Below are 15,608 nucleotides of genomic sequence, written 5' to 3' on the forward strand. Positions count from 1 at the left end.
CCTTCTGCTGTATGTGTTCTGACAAGAATTATTCAGGCGTTGACATCCTTACAGACCACAATCTCCAGTCACAACAATTGTATGTATTTTTTTTGGGGTGGTAGGCTAACTTTATTTTAACATAACTTTTTTCACATTTTGGTGGTTTACAAAGTGGGATTGAAATAGATTTAATTGCATTTTTTCCCAATGATCTACACAATACTCAATGTCAAAGGAACATAAAAAAAGTTAGTTTTACAAATTAAATAACTAAAATATAGTGGTTGCATAAGTATTCACCCCCTTTGTTTAGACAAGCCTAAATTAGTTCAGAGGTAAAATAACAAAAAGTTATACGGTCTCACTCTGTAAAATAATAGGGGTTGACATGATTTCTGAATGACTTCATCTGTCCCCCATACATAAACTCCGCTCACTGTCAACTGCGTTTATTTTCAGCAAACTTAACGTGTAAATATTTGCATGAACATAACATGACATGACTAACAGAAATGGAATGTGTCCTTGGAACAAAGGGACGTTTCATTTTTTTTGCTAAATTGACAATATAAACTCAGCAAAAAAAGAAACGTCCCTTTGTCAGGACCCTGTCTTTCAAAGATAATTCGTAAAAATCCAAATAACTTCACAGATCTTCATTGTAAAGGGTAGAAAGACCAAAGAAAGATGCCCAGGGTCCCTGATCATCTGCGTGAACGTGCCTTAGGCATGCTGCAAAGAGGCATGAGGACTGCAGATGTGGCCAGGGCAATAAATTGCAATGTCCATACTGTGAGACGCCTAAGAAAGCAGCGCTACAGGGAGACAGGACAGAGAGCTGATCGTCCTTGCAGTGGCAGACCACGTGTAACAACACATGCACAGAATTGGTACATCCAAAACATCACACCTGCGGGACAGGTACAGGATGGCAACAACAACTGGAATGCACAATCCCTCGATCAGCGCTCAGACTGTCCGCAATAGACTGAGAGAGGCTGGACTGAGGGCTTGTAGGCCTGTTGTAAGGCAGGTCCTCACCAGAAACAACGTTGCCTATGGGCACAAACCCAGCGCCGCTGGACCAGACCGTACTGGCAAAAAGTGCTCTTCACTGACGAGTCGCGGTTTTGTCTCAACAGGGGTGATAGTCGGATTCCCGTTTATCGTCGAAGGAATGAGCGTTACACCGAGGCCTGTACTCTGGAGTGGGATCGATTTGGAGGTGGAGGGTCCATCATGGTCTGGGGCAGTGTGTCACAGCATCATCGGACTGAGCTTGTTGTCATTGCAGGCAATTTCAACGCTGTGCGTTACAGGGAAGACATCCTCCTCCCTCATGTGGTACCCTTCCTGCAGGCTCATCCTGACATGACCCTCCAGCATGACAATGCCACCAGCCATACTGCTCGTTCTGTGTGTGATTTCCTGCAAGACTGACCATATGACATCATCCAAATGCTCTCTAGCAAACTTCAGACGGGCCTGGACATGTACTGGCTTAGGCAGGAGGACACGTCTGGCACTGCAGGATTTCAGTCCCTGGCGGGGTAGTGTGTTACTGATGGTAGGCTTTGTTACTTTGGTCCCAGCTCTCTGCAGGTCATTCACTAGGTCCCCCCGTGTGGTTCTGGGATTTTTGCTCACCGTTCTTGTGATCATTTTGACCCCACAGGGTGAGATCTTGCGTGGAGCCCCAGATCGAGGGAGATTATCATCGGTCTTGTATGTCTTCCATTTCCTAATAATTGCTCCCACAGATGATTTCTTCAAACCAAGCTGTCTACAATTTTGTTTCTGGTGTCCTTTGACAGCTCTTTGCTCTTGGCCATAGTGGAGTTTGGAGTGTGACTGTTTGAGGTTATGGACAGGTGTCTTTTATACTGAAAACAAGTTCAAACAGGTGCCATTAATACAGGTAACGAGTGGAGGACAGAGGAGCCTCTTAAAGAAGAAGTTACAGGTCTGTGAGAGCCAGAAATCTTGCTTGTTTGTAGGTGACTAAATACTTATTTCCCACCATAACTTGCAAATAAATTCATAAAAAATCCTACAATGTGATTTTCTGGATTTTTTTTCTCATTTTGTCTGTCATGGTTAAAGTTTACCTATGATGAAAATTACAGGCCTCTCTCATCTTTTTAAGTGTGAGAACTTGTAAAATTGGTGGCTGACTAAATACGTTTTTGCCCCACTGTATATGTGTATATATATATGTGTATATATATATATATATATATATATATATATATATATATATATATATATATATATGTATTGTTGTAAGTGTTACATTGTAGATAAACAACAAAAACACAGACGTACTGAAAATTGATGAAGGCTTTATTTATTAGAATGTCTTGCTTTGTTTGCTTTCTAACTTTTCAAAAGCTTCTCTTCAGATTTATAGCTCATGCCTACCTACAGTATGTACATATAGACCTATAGATTATGCCATAAACTGAAACAATCTGAAAAAAGTATCATTGTATTTTAAGAAGCCAACAAAAGTCTCAATCCCCTGGGTGGAAATAAGGAATATTGACATTGTGACTCATAACTGCAACACAGAAGGTGTCTAAACAATGTATTTATCTTAGGCAGCCGTTCGCCTGCAGATACAAGGCCGGGATTCGATCCAATCAGCGGTAGATCTGCGTTATAGCTCGCTTGACATTTAAAGGTAATTTCCAATTGAGGCGACATATGCAGCAAAATATGCAGTGATGACCATGAATGTGTTATACTCTCTATGAGCACAGGAACATTGCTTTTAATGTGCAATAACCAATGAAGTGTGATCGGACTGAATATAGGCCTTGAAGATGTAACAGAGACACTGCTAGCTAGTTTAGCCTACTCAAACACCCCGCTCAAACAGAGGGATGCTATGTTAGCTAGCTGGGTATGACTATCCAACACACCACTGGAACTCTTTTGAAGTCAAGGTAAGATTTTGGTTTTACTCATTTATAGGAACCGGGGCACATTGATGTCACTGCTAAACTGCTTACTGACTGTACACTGTAATGTTACCGCATGATTGTAGCGGGTTTACTAACACATTAGTTATATTAGTTATGTTGACTATGACTTTACTTTAGCTAATATGGTGACACCGATGTAGGCAGTGTGTAGTGTTTATGATATGGTTTGGCTTGGAAAGGTTCTCGCCTGGTCTTCTACAGCTGATGTGTTGTGCATTGAGGTCCACAAACGAAGGGAAAAGGTGAGAGGAGGAGAGCGCATAGATGCGAGAAGGAATACAACGTGGCTGCTATGAAAGTGAACGGTGTTTACGTGATTCATCTCATCATATTGCAGAGTCTGGAGCCCTGGATGCTTTTTTTGACTGAAGACAGGCACTCCTCCACTGCCTTTTTTATTTGAATAGATTTTTTTTTTTAATAGCCTGGATGTTTTTAAAGCTGTCATAATCTGATATTGCAGAGTTAGTTTCTTTATAATTCCATTTTTTGACAGAGTCGCAGCACAGCTGCAGGCACACTATTGTTTTCATAGGTATCACTTTACATAAATGTTGCTCTTAATAACATTACTATACACTGGATAACAGTATAAACATGTTACATATTAATTATTAATTTAATAATTAATTAAAAGTGTTTATTACATTCTTAGAAAAAAAGTGCTCTCTGGAACCTAAAAGGGTTCTTCCCCTGTCCATAGGAGAACCCTTTGAAGAACCTTTTTAGTTCCAGGTCAGACCCCAGTGTACTGGAACACAGACTGATCTTTACCTTATTCCACATTATGATTTCAAATCAAATGTTATTTGTCACATGCACCGAACACAACATGTGTAGACATTATCGTGAAATGCTTACATACGAGCCCTTAACCAACAGTGCAGAGTTAAACAAACAAACAAAAAATTGCTAAATAAACTAATGGAAAAATAGTAACACAATAAAATAACAATAACGACGCTATATACAAGAGGTACCGGTACAGAGTCACTGTGCAGGGGTACGGTTAGTCGAGGTAATATGTACATGTAGGTAGGGGTAAAGTGACTAGATAATAGATAATAGACAGAGTAGCAGCAGTGTATGTGAAGAGTGTGAAGGAATGTGAATGTATATGTGTGTGTGTGTGTGTGTGTGTGTGTGTGTGTGTGTGTGTGTTAGACTGTCAGTGTAGTATGTATGAGTGTGTGATTAGAGTCAAGTGAGTGTACATCCAGATTGTGCAAGAGACTCAGTACAAAACATAAGAATAAATAATAATAAAATAAAAGGGGGTCAATGTAAATATTCAGGGTAGCAATTTTATTAACTGTTCAGCAGTATTATGACTTGGGGGTAGAAGCTGTTAAGGAGCCTTTTGGTCCCAAACTTGGCGATTCAGTACTGGAGTGGCTGGAGTCTTTGACCATTTTTAGGGCCTTCCTCCTGGTATTGAGGTCCTGGATGGCAGGAAGCTTGACCCCAGTGATGTACTGAGCAGTACGCACTACTCTCTGTAGCGGCTTGCGGTCAGATGCCGAGCAGTTGCTATACCAAGCGGTGATGCTACCAGTCAGGATGCTCTCGATGGTGCAGTAGTATAACTTTATGAGGATCTGAGTCCCATGCCAAATATTTTCAGCCTCCTAAGGGCTAGCCCTCTTCACAACTGTCTTGGTCTGTTTGGTACATGACAGGTCCTTAGTAATGTGGACACCAAGGAACTTGAAGCTCTCGAACCGCTCAACTACAGTCCCGTCGATGTGAATGGAGGCATGCTTGGCCCTCCTTTTCCTGTAGTTCACGATCATCTCCTTTGTATTTCCCACGTTGATGGAGAGGTTGTTGTCCTGGCAGTGTCCCTGACCTCCTCCCTATAGGCGGTCTCATCGTAGTCGGTGATCAGGCCTATCACCCATCGTGTCATCTGCAAACTTAATGATTATGTTGGAGTTGTGCATGACCACGCAGTCGTGGGTGAACAGGGAGTACTGAAGGGGACTAAACACGCGCCCCTGAGGGGACCTGTGTTCAGGATCAGCGTGGCGGATGTGTTGTTGCCTACCTTCGCCACCTGGGGGCGACCCATCAGGATGTCCAGGATCCAGTTGCAGGTGTTCATCCCAAAGTCCTTAGCTAAGTGATGATCTTGGAGCGCACTATGGTGTTATTTAACCAGGTAGGCAAGTTGAGAACAAGTTCTCATTAACAATTGTGACCTGGCCAAGATAAAGCAAAGCAGTTCGACACATACAACAACACAGAGTTACACATGTAGTAAAACAAACAGTCAATAATACAGTAGAAAAATAAGTATATATACAATGTGAGCAAATGAGGTAAAGGGAGGTAAAGGCAAAAAAAAAGGCCATGGTGGCGAAGTAAATACAATATAGCAAGTAAAACACTGGAATGGTAGATTTGCAGTGGAAGAATGTGCAAGGTAGAGATATAAATAATGGAGTGCAAAGGAGCAAAATAAATAAATAAATACAGTAGGGGGAGAGGTAGTTTTTTGGGCTAAATTATAGATGGGCTATGTACAGGTGCAGTAACTTGTGAGCTGCTCTGACAGCTGGTGCTTAAAGCTAGTGAGGGAGATAAGTGTTTCCAGTTTCAGAGATTGTTGTAGTTCACGACTGTCTTGGTCTGTTTGGTACATCGAAAAGCATGTAAAATTCATGGCCATTTAGCTAGCTTGCTAGCTAGTTGTTGCTAGCTAATTTGTCCTGTGAGATAAACATTGGGTTGTTATTTTACCTGAAATGCACAAGGTCCTCTACTCCGTCAATTAATCCGCATATTTTTGTATTCTCTCCTCCTTCGGTCTTCTTTTTTGTCTTCTTCTTCGGACTATATATGATGGTTGGCAACCAACTTTAAGGTGCATTACCACCACCAACTGGACTGTGGACCTCTGTTTAGCTTTCAATCACCCACATGGGTATATGCTCCTAAAAACCAATGAGGAGATTGGAGGCGGGACTTGCAGAGAGTCAAGTGTCAAAAATAGAACCAAGTTCTATTTTAGAGCTACGATATGTAGACGTTCGCAGTGTGAATGAAGTGATTGAATAACATGTATGCTTTGCTTTATCTTGGCCTGGTTGCAGTTGTAAATGAGAACTTGTTCTCAACTAGCTTACCTGGTTAAATAAAGGTGAAAAAATGTGTAAATGTATTTAGCAATGCTCGCACAGGCAATGTGGGCGGTGTGGTCAGCATGTTAGCGATCACGCACCAGCTGTTGTTGACAAGGAGTCTTGCCGATAAACAGAAAACCCAGCTAACTGTACAATGTATGATCCAGCAACAACTCGTGAAACATAGGATATTACAGTTTTTAATGTCCCGTTGATAGGATAGTCTCGAACAGAGCTCATCCAGTTTATTCTAACTTTGAACCTTGATCTTTGAACTTTATTAACCCTTAAATTAAATAAAGGATTATCTTCAATGTCATTATCTTTACAGTTTGTACACTTAACATTTTCCAATATTAAATTGAAATAGTAGGTTCAAAGTCAAACTAATAATCTGTCATATAATCTGATGATATAGTATTTATCTCCTTGAAGAAAAACACTTACCTATGAAGAAAATATTTAGTAGCGAGCTTTCACGGTCGCATGAATAATTCACTTGACTGTCATCTAGAAAACAATTAAATAGGTTTTACCAAATGACTTATATAGGAGAGATGCGGAAGAAAACTTAAGAGACAGATCACAATCGAAGGGTGGTGTCGTTTGCGATGATGATGATGACCATATTGTTATTTGGAGGACCTATGGAAGGTGTGCGTTTGTTCACATCTAGGTCCCTATTAAATCAAATCCGGTTTATACACTTAATTTTTGGCAAGCATGTTAAACATTGTTGTTCAATGTGAGCAAAGCATTCAACTCTTAACTGCCTAGATTTTACAGGTTAAAAAGTGGTTCTACAAAAGGACTACAATAATCCCATTAAATTTCACCCAATTTCATCATATAATCTACTATTGCTATGTAATTTAAAATGTATTGAAAACACAAAGTACAAGCGCAGATATGTTATTGTCCAATTGTATTTATTCCACAGTACAGACAATAATACATTGAGCGCTCACCCAGGAAGGGTAAAATGACCTATGAACCAGAGAGAGAGCGAGAGAGATAGAGATGAGTGAGGGAACTACAGTGCCTTCAGAAAGTATTAACACCCCTTGACTTTTTCCACATTTTGTTGTGTTACAACCTGAATTTAAAATGGATTAAATTGAGATGTTTTGGAGCTGGCCTGCACACAATACCCCATAATGCCAAAGTGGAATGATGTTTTTCAATATTTTTTTTTTACAAATTCATAGAAAATTGAAAGCTGAAATGTCTTGAGTCAATAAGTATTCAAAACCTTTGTTATGGCAAGCCTAAATAAGTTCAGGAGTAAACATTTACTTAACAAGTCACCCTGTGTGCAATAATAGTCTTTAACATGATTGTTGAATGACTACCTCATCTCTGTACCTCACACATTCAATTATCTGTCAAGTCAAGCAGTTTTCCAATGTCTCTCAAAGAAAGGCACCTATTGGTAGATGGGGGGAAAATAAACCGACATTGAACATTCCTTTGCGCATGGTGAAGTTATTAACTATACCTTGGATGGTGTATCAATACACCCAATCACTACAAAGATACAGGTGTCCTTCCTAACTCAGTTGCCGGAGAGAAAGGAAACCGCTCAGGGGGCCAATGGTGACATTAAAAAAGTTAGAGTTTAACGGCTATGATAGGAGACAACTGAGGATGAATCAACAACCTTGTAGTTACTCCACAATACTTACCTAATTGACAGAGTGAAAAAAAGGAAGCCTGTACAGAATAATCCAAAACATGCATCCTGTTCGCAACAAGGCACTAAAGTAATAATGCAAAAAAATGTAGCAAAGCAATTCACTTTTTGTCCTGAATACAAAAGTGTTATGTTTAGGGCAAGTCCAATACAACACATTACTGAGTACCACTCTACATATTTCCAAGAATAGTGGTGGCTGCATCATGTTATGGTTATGCTTGTAATCATTAAGGACTGGGGAGTTTTTCAGGTTAAAAAAATGTATGGAATGGAAGCACCAGGAAAATCCTAGAGGAAAACCTGGTTCAGTCTGCTTTCCAACAGACACGGGGAAATGAATTCACCTTTCAGTAAGACAATAACCTAAAACACAAGGCCAAATCTACACTCGAGTTGCTTACCAAGAAGACAGTGAATGTTCCTGAGTGGCTGAGTTACAGTTGGACTTAAAGCCACTTGAAAATATTATGGCAAGACCTGAAAATGGTGGTCGAGCAACGATCAACAACCAATTTGACAGTGCTTAAAGAATAAATGGGCAAATGTTGCACAATCCAGGTGTGTAAATCTCTTAGAGACTTAACCAGCATGACTGTAATCACTGCCAAAGGTGATTCAAACATGTATTGACTCAGGGGGTTGAATACTTATCTAATTGAGAAATATTAGTGTTTTTCTTTTTTACAAGTTAGAATTTTTCTTTCACTTTGACATTAGAGTATTTTGTGTAGATCGAAATTTAAAAAGAAAAGAAATTTAAATCAATTTTAATACCACTTTGTAACACAGCAACATTTTGAAAAAGTCAAAAGGAACTGTTCATACATAACTAAACATTGTAACCACTCCTTGTTTTGAAAACTAAACTTGGTATCAAAACCTCCCAAAGAAGCAATTCTGATGTTGGTGGTGTTTTGAATAAGAGTGCCACATCAATTACATAAGTATACTTCCTACAGACTTCTTTAATAATGCCTATTTGAAATCCAGACCCGCTACAAACTACAAAGGGAAATGGGTGAGATTGTAAGAGGTACAAAACACTATTTAATTTATGTACATGCCTGCAAATTCAAATATTCATTATATGATTATGCACTTATGTCAAATAAACTGCATATACTCAAAATGTACTTAAATTATTGCCACCTCGAACAATATATGTTACCATATATATATATATATACACATACATACATACCACACACACAGTGCATTTGGAAAGTATTCAGACCCCTTGACTTTTTTCACATTTTGCAAATTTATGAAAAATAACAAACATAAATACCTTCGCTATGAGACTTGAAATTGAGCTCAGGTGCATCCTGTTTCCATTGATCACCCTTGAGATGTTTCTACAACTTGATTGGAGTCCAACTGTGGTAAATTCAATTGATTGGACATTATTTTGAAAAGCACACACCTGTTTATATAAGGTCCCACAGTTGAAAGTGCATGTCAGAGCAAAAACAAAAACTAAGGCATGAGGTCAAACTAATTGTCCGAGACAGGATTGGGTCGAAGGGAAGAGTACCAAACAGTTTCTGCAGCATTGAAAGTCCCCAAGAACACAGTGGCCTCCATCATTCTTAAATGGAAGAAGTTTGGAAGCACCAAGACTGTTCCTAGAGCTGGCTGCCCAGGCAAACTGAGCAATCGGGGGAGAAGGGCCTTGGTCAGGGAGGTGACCAAGAACCCGATGGTCACTCTGACAGAGCTCCAGAGTTCCTCTGTGGAGATGGGAGAACCTTCCAGAAGGACAACCATCTCTGCAGCACTCCATAAATCAGGCCTTTATGGTAGAGTGGCCAGACGGAAGCCACTCCTCAGTAAAAGGCACAAGACAGCCCACTTGGAATTTGTCAAAAGGCACCTAAAGACTCTCAAGACGATGAGAAACAAGATTCTCTGGTCTGATTAAACCAAGATTGAACTCTTTGGCTTGAATGCCAAGAGTCACGTCTGGAGGAAACCAGGCACCGCTCATCACCTGGTCGATACCATCCCTACGTTTAAGCATGGTGGTGGCAGCATGGTGGCTGGGAGACTAGTCAGGATCGAGGGAAAGATGAAGGGAGCAAAGTACAGAGAGATCTTTAATTAAAACCTACTCCAGAGCGCTCAGGACCTCAGACAACGACCCTAAGCACACCCTAAGCACACAGCCAAGTCAACGCAGGAGAGGCTTTGGGACAAGTCTCTGATGTCCTTGAGTGGTCCAACCAAAGCCCAGACTTGAACCCGATCAAACATCTCTGGAGAGATCTGAAAATAGCTGTGCAGTGACGCTCCCCATCCAACCTGACAGAGCTTAAGAGGATCTCCAGAGAAGAATGGGAGAAACTCCCCAAATACAGTTGTGTACCCAATGAAGACTCGAGCTGTTATCGCTCTCAAAGGTGCTTCAACAAAGTACTGCGTAAAGGGTCTGAATACTTTTGTACATTTTATATTTCAGTTGTTTTTAAAAATGTTAATACATTTGCAACAATTTCTATTGTGTGTAGACTGATTTTAGATCCTTTTTAGAACAAGGCTGTAACGTAACAAAATGTGGAAAAAAATACTTCCCGAATGCGCTGTATATGTATATTTTACAGTGCTATGATAATCATAACGGCATTGTACTAATACAAAACATTTCCAATCTGTTCATGGAAATAATCAAGTAAAGCTTGTGTACATTTTATATTACTAATGCTTGAGTAAATGACATACATTTTATGTATACTGTATGTAGATAAATATATTGGTCCCACTTTACAGTATATTAACAAAATGTTCAGAAATCTATGTATTTACATGGCAGCTACATAAGCAGGTACAGTGTTAATTACACCGTGGGTACACATTGTCAGCCTGAAATGCAGTCTGTTTGTGCATTACACTCGTTGCCACATCCATGGCATTTCAAACATTAAAAAATGGTTGGCATGACAAGGAGTGGAACGTTAGCACAGAACCGACTGAACACATTGTTATATAGTTCTCGTTATACCTGGTTATACTCCTAGTCGGTATTAGATAGAACGTCGCGGCCCCGACCGCCTAGGGGGAAACCAATCCAACCATCACCTTGGTTACGCCATTGGCTCAAAGCAAAAACGTGACCTTTTTCAAACACAATTTTGTCTTTGTCTACTTCTTTTTGTCAATTACAAAACTACAGTTAAGAAAAGTACAGCATGCCTAAAGATTACTTTTCAACATTGAATGCTCCCAAGTATTTTCACTACTTAGAAAAGTGTAATATTGTAGGGCTTCCCTCATGCCCCTTTTCATAACAGCGCTAACAGCCACACGAGTAGTGTGCTAGCTAGCTAGATACCGACCGGAACATTAAGCTAGCGAAGACCAACAACACAAACAAACTGACTATACAGCTATAAGTAGTGAGTGGAGTTACAAACGGACTGTACTAAATGTCTTACCTGTGATTAAATGTTTTCCGTTTGTTTATGTTGTTGGTCTTGGCTAGCTTAATGTTCCGGTCGGTAGCTAGCTAGCACTCAGTCATCGCCTCCTAGCACAGTCATGAAAAGGCGCATGAGGGAAGCCTTACAATATTACGTATTTCTAAGTAGAGAATGCTAGGGAGCAGGCGATGTTGAAAAGCAATCTATAGGCATGTTGTACTTTTCTCAAATGTAGTTTTGTAATCGACTTAAACAAGCAGCCAACAATAATTGAATACGACTTAATACCGACTGGGACTTATCCATGGCGTTGTTGAATACTTGTTTCTGAATGGCTTGAAGGGCATTCTAGAGCATGCATTATTTCCCTATAACACAGGGTATATCAGCACGGTAGAATTCATTGGCTATAGTTAATTCTTACATGCTCTATGTTTGAGCTGCTTTTGAAATCAAAAGTCGAATTGAAAACATTATTGGCATTGTTGAATTACATTTTCATAATAGCAAGCTAGGACTGGTGGTTTGGTTAGCTAAACTAGCGAGTCTGTTTGTTTACCAAGGCAACTGTTGTAGCTATCCAGTAAACAAATTAACACATTCTTAGTGCCAAATGTGTTCAGTTATAGCCATGGTATGAAAAGGATAATCAACTCGGGGCTCTGTGCGTTCTCTGGAAACATCTTCAATATTTTCCATAGAATGCATAGCCCTTTGTTGATTATTTATCCTTGACATATCTACAAGGCATTGAACTATAATAACTATTCAGTCACACACGTGGCCCCATAAAGTAGAACATGTTCTGTACCGAGTGTAAAACTGGCATCTAATAGTACAGTACATGCAAGACTGCTACTAAAGTGGCAATAATTCTAATATTCTCAAATATAAACAATAGTTCTTTCTGGAACACATTTCAATTTCAAGACATACTATAAGGGTTAGTGGTTAACATAATTTATATATAACTACTGTATACAATATTGATGGCTAACCCAGTCTGAATTATTTTGAACACCACATATTACAGGTAAAATAGAAGGTTCATCAGGATGAAATTTCACATGACAAGTTCACAATCAAACATTTCTTCATTCTGAAGGGGGGAAAAACTGCCTTCACAGAAGATAGGAAGCAATACAGTATTTTGTCAAGGCTTTGTAAAATGGTCCAGTTTGAAAAATAGTTTTGTTTTCACTATAAAATAATTGAACCTTTAACGGTTAACCTTTGTAAAGGGACAGCAGAAGTGTGAAGGGGTGGGACAGTGGATAAGTGGATGTTGTTAATGTTGTCTATACTCGTGCATGTTCGATAGATTGTCTCTGTCTGTGCCTTGTTGTGGTCATGCTACCCTGCGACTGAAACAATAATATTGGCAAAGAAAATACACACCTTCCACTGACTGTTGGTCCTCATCATAAACAAAACGCTACATATTCAAATATTGTTCACCTGAAAGATCCATAATAGAAATTAAACTCATGTTGCGTAAATAAATACCTCTCAACCATTATATTCTTACATATACAGTATCCTTTTTTACAGTATCTACACTGACAGACAGACAGACATATCCATGGATCATGTAGTCTGGGCTCTCCAAGCCTATAGCAGGAAGACATTCAGCTCATCATCAGGGCAGAGGGGAAACAGTATGGCTGTATCCAATACCTTCCCTAGTGCCTTCCAGATCGTCACCTACAGCTCCAGTCTACATCCTTCATTAAAGTCGTAGTTCACTGAAAGATCAAAGTTTGTACGACTTGGTCAAACCTCAAAAGGGACCTTATGCAGCTGGATCTACACAACCAATGGTGTGGGACAGAGACTTAAAGTTACAACCTTTTTTATTTTATTTTTAAATATATATAGGTCTGATCAATGTCTGACAAAAAAAAGTTTATTTTGAAGTGAACTATTGCTTTAACTAACAATCATCACCTATGCTACTGCGCTGGAGCGGTGTCATAACAGGTTGCAATAAATGCAAGTTGGCAATAGTAGCATGTGCCTAGAATCAAACAATATGCTAGAGCTTCCAAGCTCTCAAGTTATAAGTAAAAGTACAACCATAACCACATCCTATACAGCTAGCCATTATGTCCCTTAGATGTGGACAACATATTGGATTAAAAAAGATCTGCAAATCAGAAGTAATCTGATTGACATAGTTAAAATACAGTATAGAACACGTGCCTTTTCAACTAAAGCCACGCCGTCATGCTCTCAATGCAAGCCCCGACTCTTCTCACTATACAAAGAAATGGTGGGATACAGCCTGGCACATTAGCTTCCCACACCCAACAACTGTTTAGTTTTTTTGGCACGTTATTCTACATTATTCAGTAATCCTGACATTGAATAAATGTACACGAGTGTGTGTACTACTGCAGCACATATACCCTGCAATAATGAATCGTTTTTTATGTCATGCACTACAAAAAGGTAACAATATGTAGCGACATGAGACGGTAACACGATTCTCCAACATAAACGAGTGCAAAAAACAACAACGAGGTTGAACAGGTTGAGATACTACAGCCGCTAGAGAGAGAGATTGTTGGCTTTGTGTGATTAGTAATGGGGATATAATTGAAGACGATGATAATACCTAACCATACAGTAGGGGCCAGGTATTAGATAACATGTAGTATGAGAGTTAGGTGTTCATCTAAAATTCTCTGTACAGGTTGCCATAGCTTTAGTGAAAGCATTAGTAACCCTTAATTTTATAGTCCGATACCAGCTGGTATTTGCTAAGTAATAACATGGTATATTCTCTGGTACTTCAGATAACGAATCACAATTGGAAACAACTTGGTATCAGGTGGTGGTTATTATTAGGTAAAAAACAGGTAAAAAAAGAAAACAGGATAGGGGAACTGTGAAATAAAGTGGAATCAAAACATGTCTTCCTGCCTCTGAGGATGTCTGGCCATCCTGTCTGCTCTCAGAACGTTTACAACCCTTCTTCCTGTGACCTAATCGCCTGTCCTCGTCTGTTTGTTAGGAATCATGAAACGTCCCGCTTCCGTCCTTTGAATAGTGAGGGTTCGCTGAAAAGCTTAAATCACTGTGAAAAGCCTAGATCACTTTTAGTATCCAGACTAAAATGTAGTAATGTCCAATGAATAGCATTCATCACATCACTCAAGGAGGAAAGAGCTCTGAGCATCATAGGGAAGTCCACTGGAGTGTCACTGAATGGTGTGTAATGACAAAGGTTGATAGCTAAGAGGCGCCGCAGGATGAACTGAAATGAATACCAACAGCATCATGCTTTTGGAAAACAGAGAGAGACACTGCTCCCCCACTGGTGGCTCAGAGGTATTGCAAGCAGATGGTCTGGTAAAGGGATTGCTGCTGTGTTCCGTTTGTTCAGCGTTTAAAAAGTGTCACTAATGTCTACTGTTATGACAAGCCTTGTCTAGCTCAGTCCTGGGATCCTTCAGAGTCTGACGTTATAAATGTGTCATTGGGGTTTAAGGCCTGGGATGGCCCACAGGCCATGCTGAAAGACGTGGTACAGTACAGTAGCTACTCTGTTACGGAGTGAAAAGGACTGGAGCTGAGGTCAACGGTAGAAATCGCTGTGTAGTACCACACTGATAAAAGTAGAGAAATGGCCCAGGAATAGACTAGAGGAAATTGTACATGTCATCCATAACCTTTCCCCTCCCTCCCTTTTGTCTTGCATCTCTCTCTGTATCCACCCTCTTTCCTTCCAGCCCTCTTCCTCTTGCTTTTCCTCTTCCCTCTCTCTTTCTATAGGGTAGTGGTGCTTCTCTCCTGGCAGTGTGAGGGGACTCGTTTTCTTATTGCCAGACACAACGGGGTTAGCGGGAAGGAAGGAGGTGTATCTCAGCGGATAGAGGGATAAAAACAGATGAAGTTGTTGACTTGTTGTCATGGCTACAGACTGACCTCCAGATCACCATTTGAGTCTTATTTTTGTGGCTCCACTGTCCGGGCCTGTCCTGAGCTGGGGTGTTTGTATGTGTGCGAATTCCCATTGTCCTCTAGGTAGAGAGAGTACATTCAACCATTACTCAGACAAGGGTAGGCACTCCAGGCCCTCAGGGGGTGACGATTAAGGCTTACGATCGTTTGTTTTTAGTTTTAATTTATTTTATTTTCCAGTTATTTTCTTTTAGTGGCCAAGGTAGGTAATATAAAAGTATTGACTGTGAGACTCTAATGCTACAGTATAAATGTCATTTGATCTTTACAGCAAAGTCAGAGCACCTCCCATGTTTCTGGCTTTACTTTTCACTCAACCAATCTCTTCTCTCTCTATTCCTTTCGTATCTATTTCCCAAGAGACCCTGCTTCTTCCTCTTGCTCACCCTCTTTGTCCCTTTTCCCTCCCTCCCTCCCTCTCACTTTCCGCCCCTCA

General features: G+C 40.0%; 1 protein-coding gene across 5 annotated transcripts in view; it reads right to left on the minus strand.

Moving 5' to 3' along the window:
* Window positions 1-7,004: 7,004 nt before the first annotated feature.
* Window positions 7,005-15,608, minus strand: part of LOC109868492 (membrane-associated phosphatidylinositol transfer protein 2) — an 85,767-nt gene continuing 77,163 nt past the window's right edge. For all 5 annotated transcript variants that reach the window (XM_031802951.1, XM_020458089.2, XM_031802952.1 and 2 more), the window contains one exon: window positions 7,005-15,608. This exon is cut by the window's right edge and continues 541 nt beyond it. The gene's annotated coding sequence lies outside the window, so the exon portion shown is untranslated.

This window comes from Oncorhynchus kisutch, linkage group LG23 (assembly GCF_002021735.2).
Source record: "Oncorhynchus kisutch isolate 150728-3 linkage group LG23, Okis_V2, whole genome shotgun sequence".
Lineage (NCBI taxonomy): Eukaryota > Metazoa > Chordata > Actinopteri > Salmoniformes > Salmonidae > Oncorhynchus > Oncorhynchus kisutch.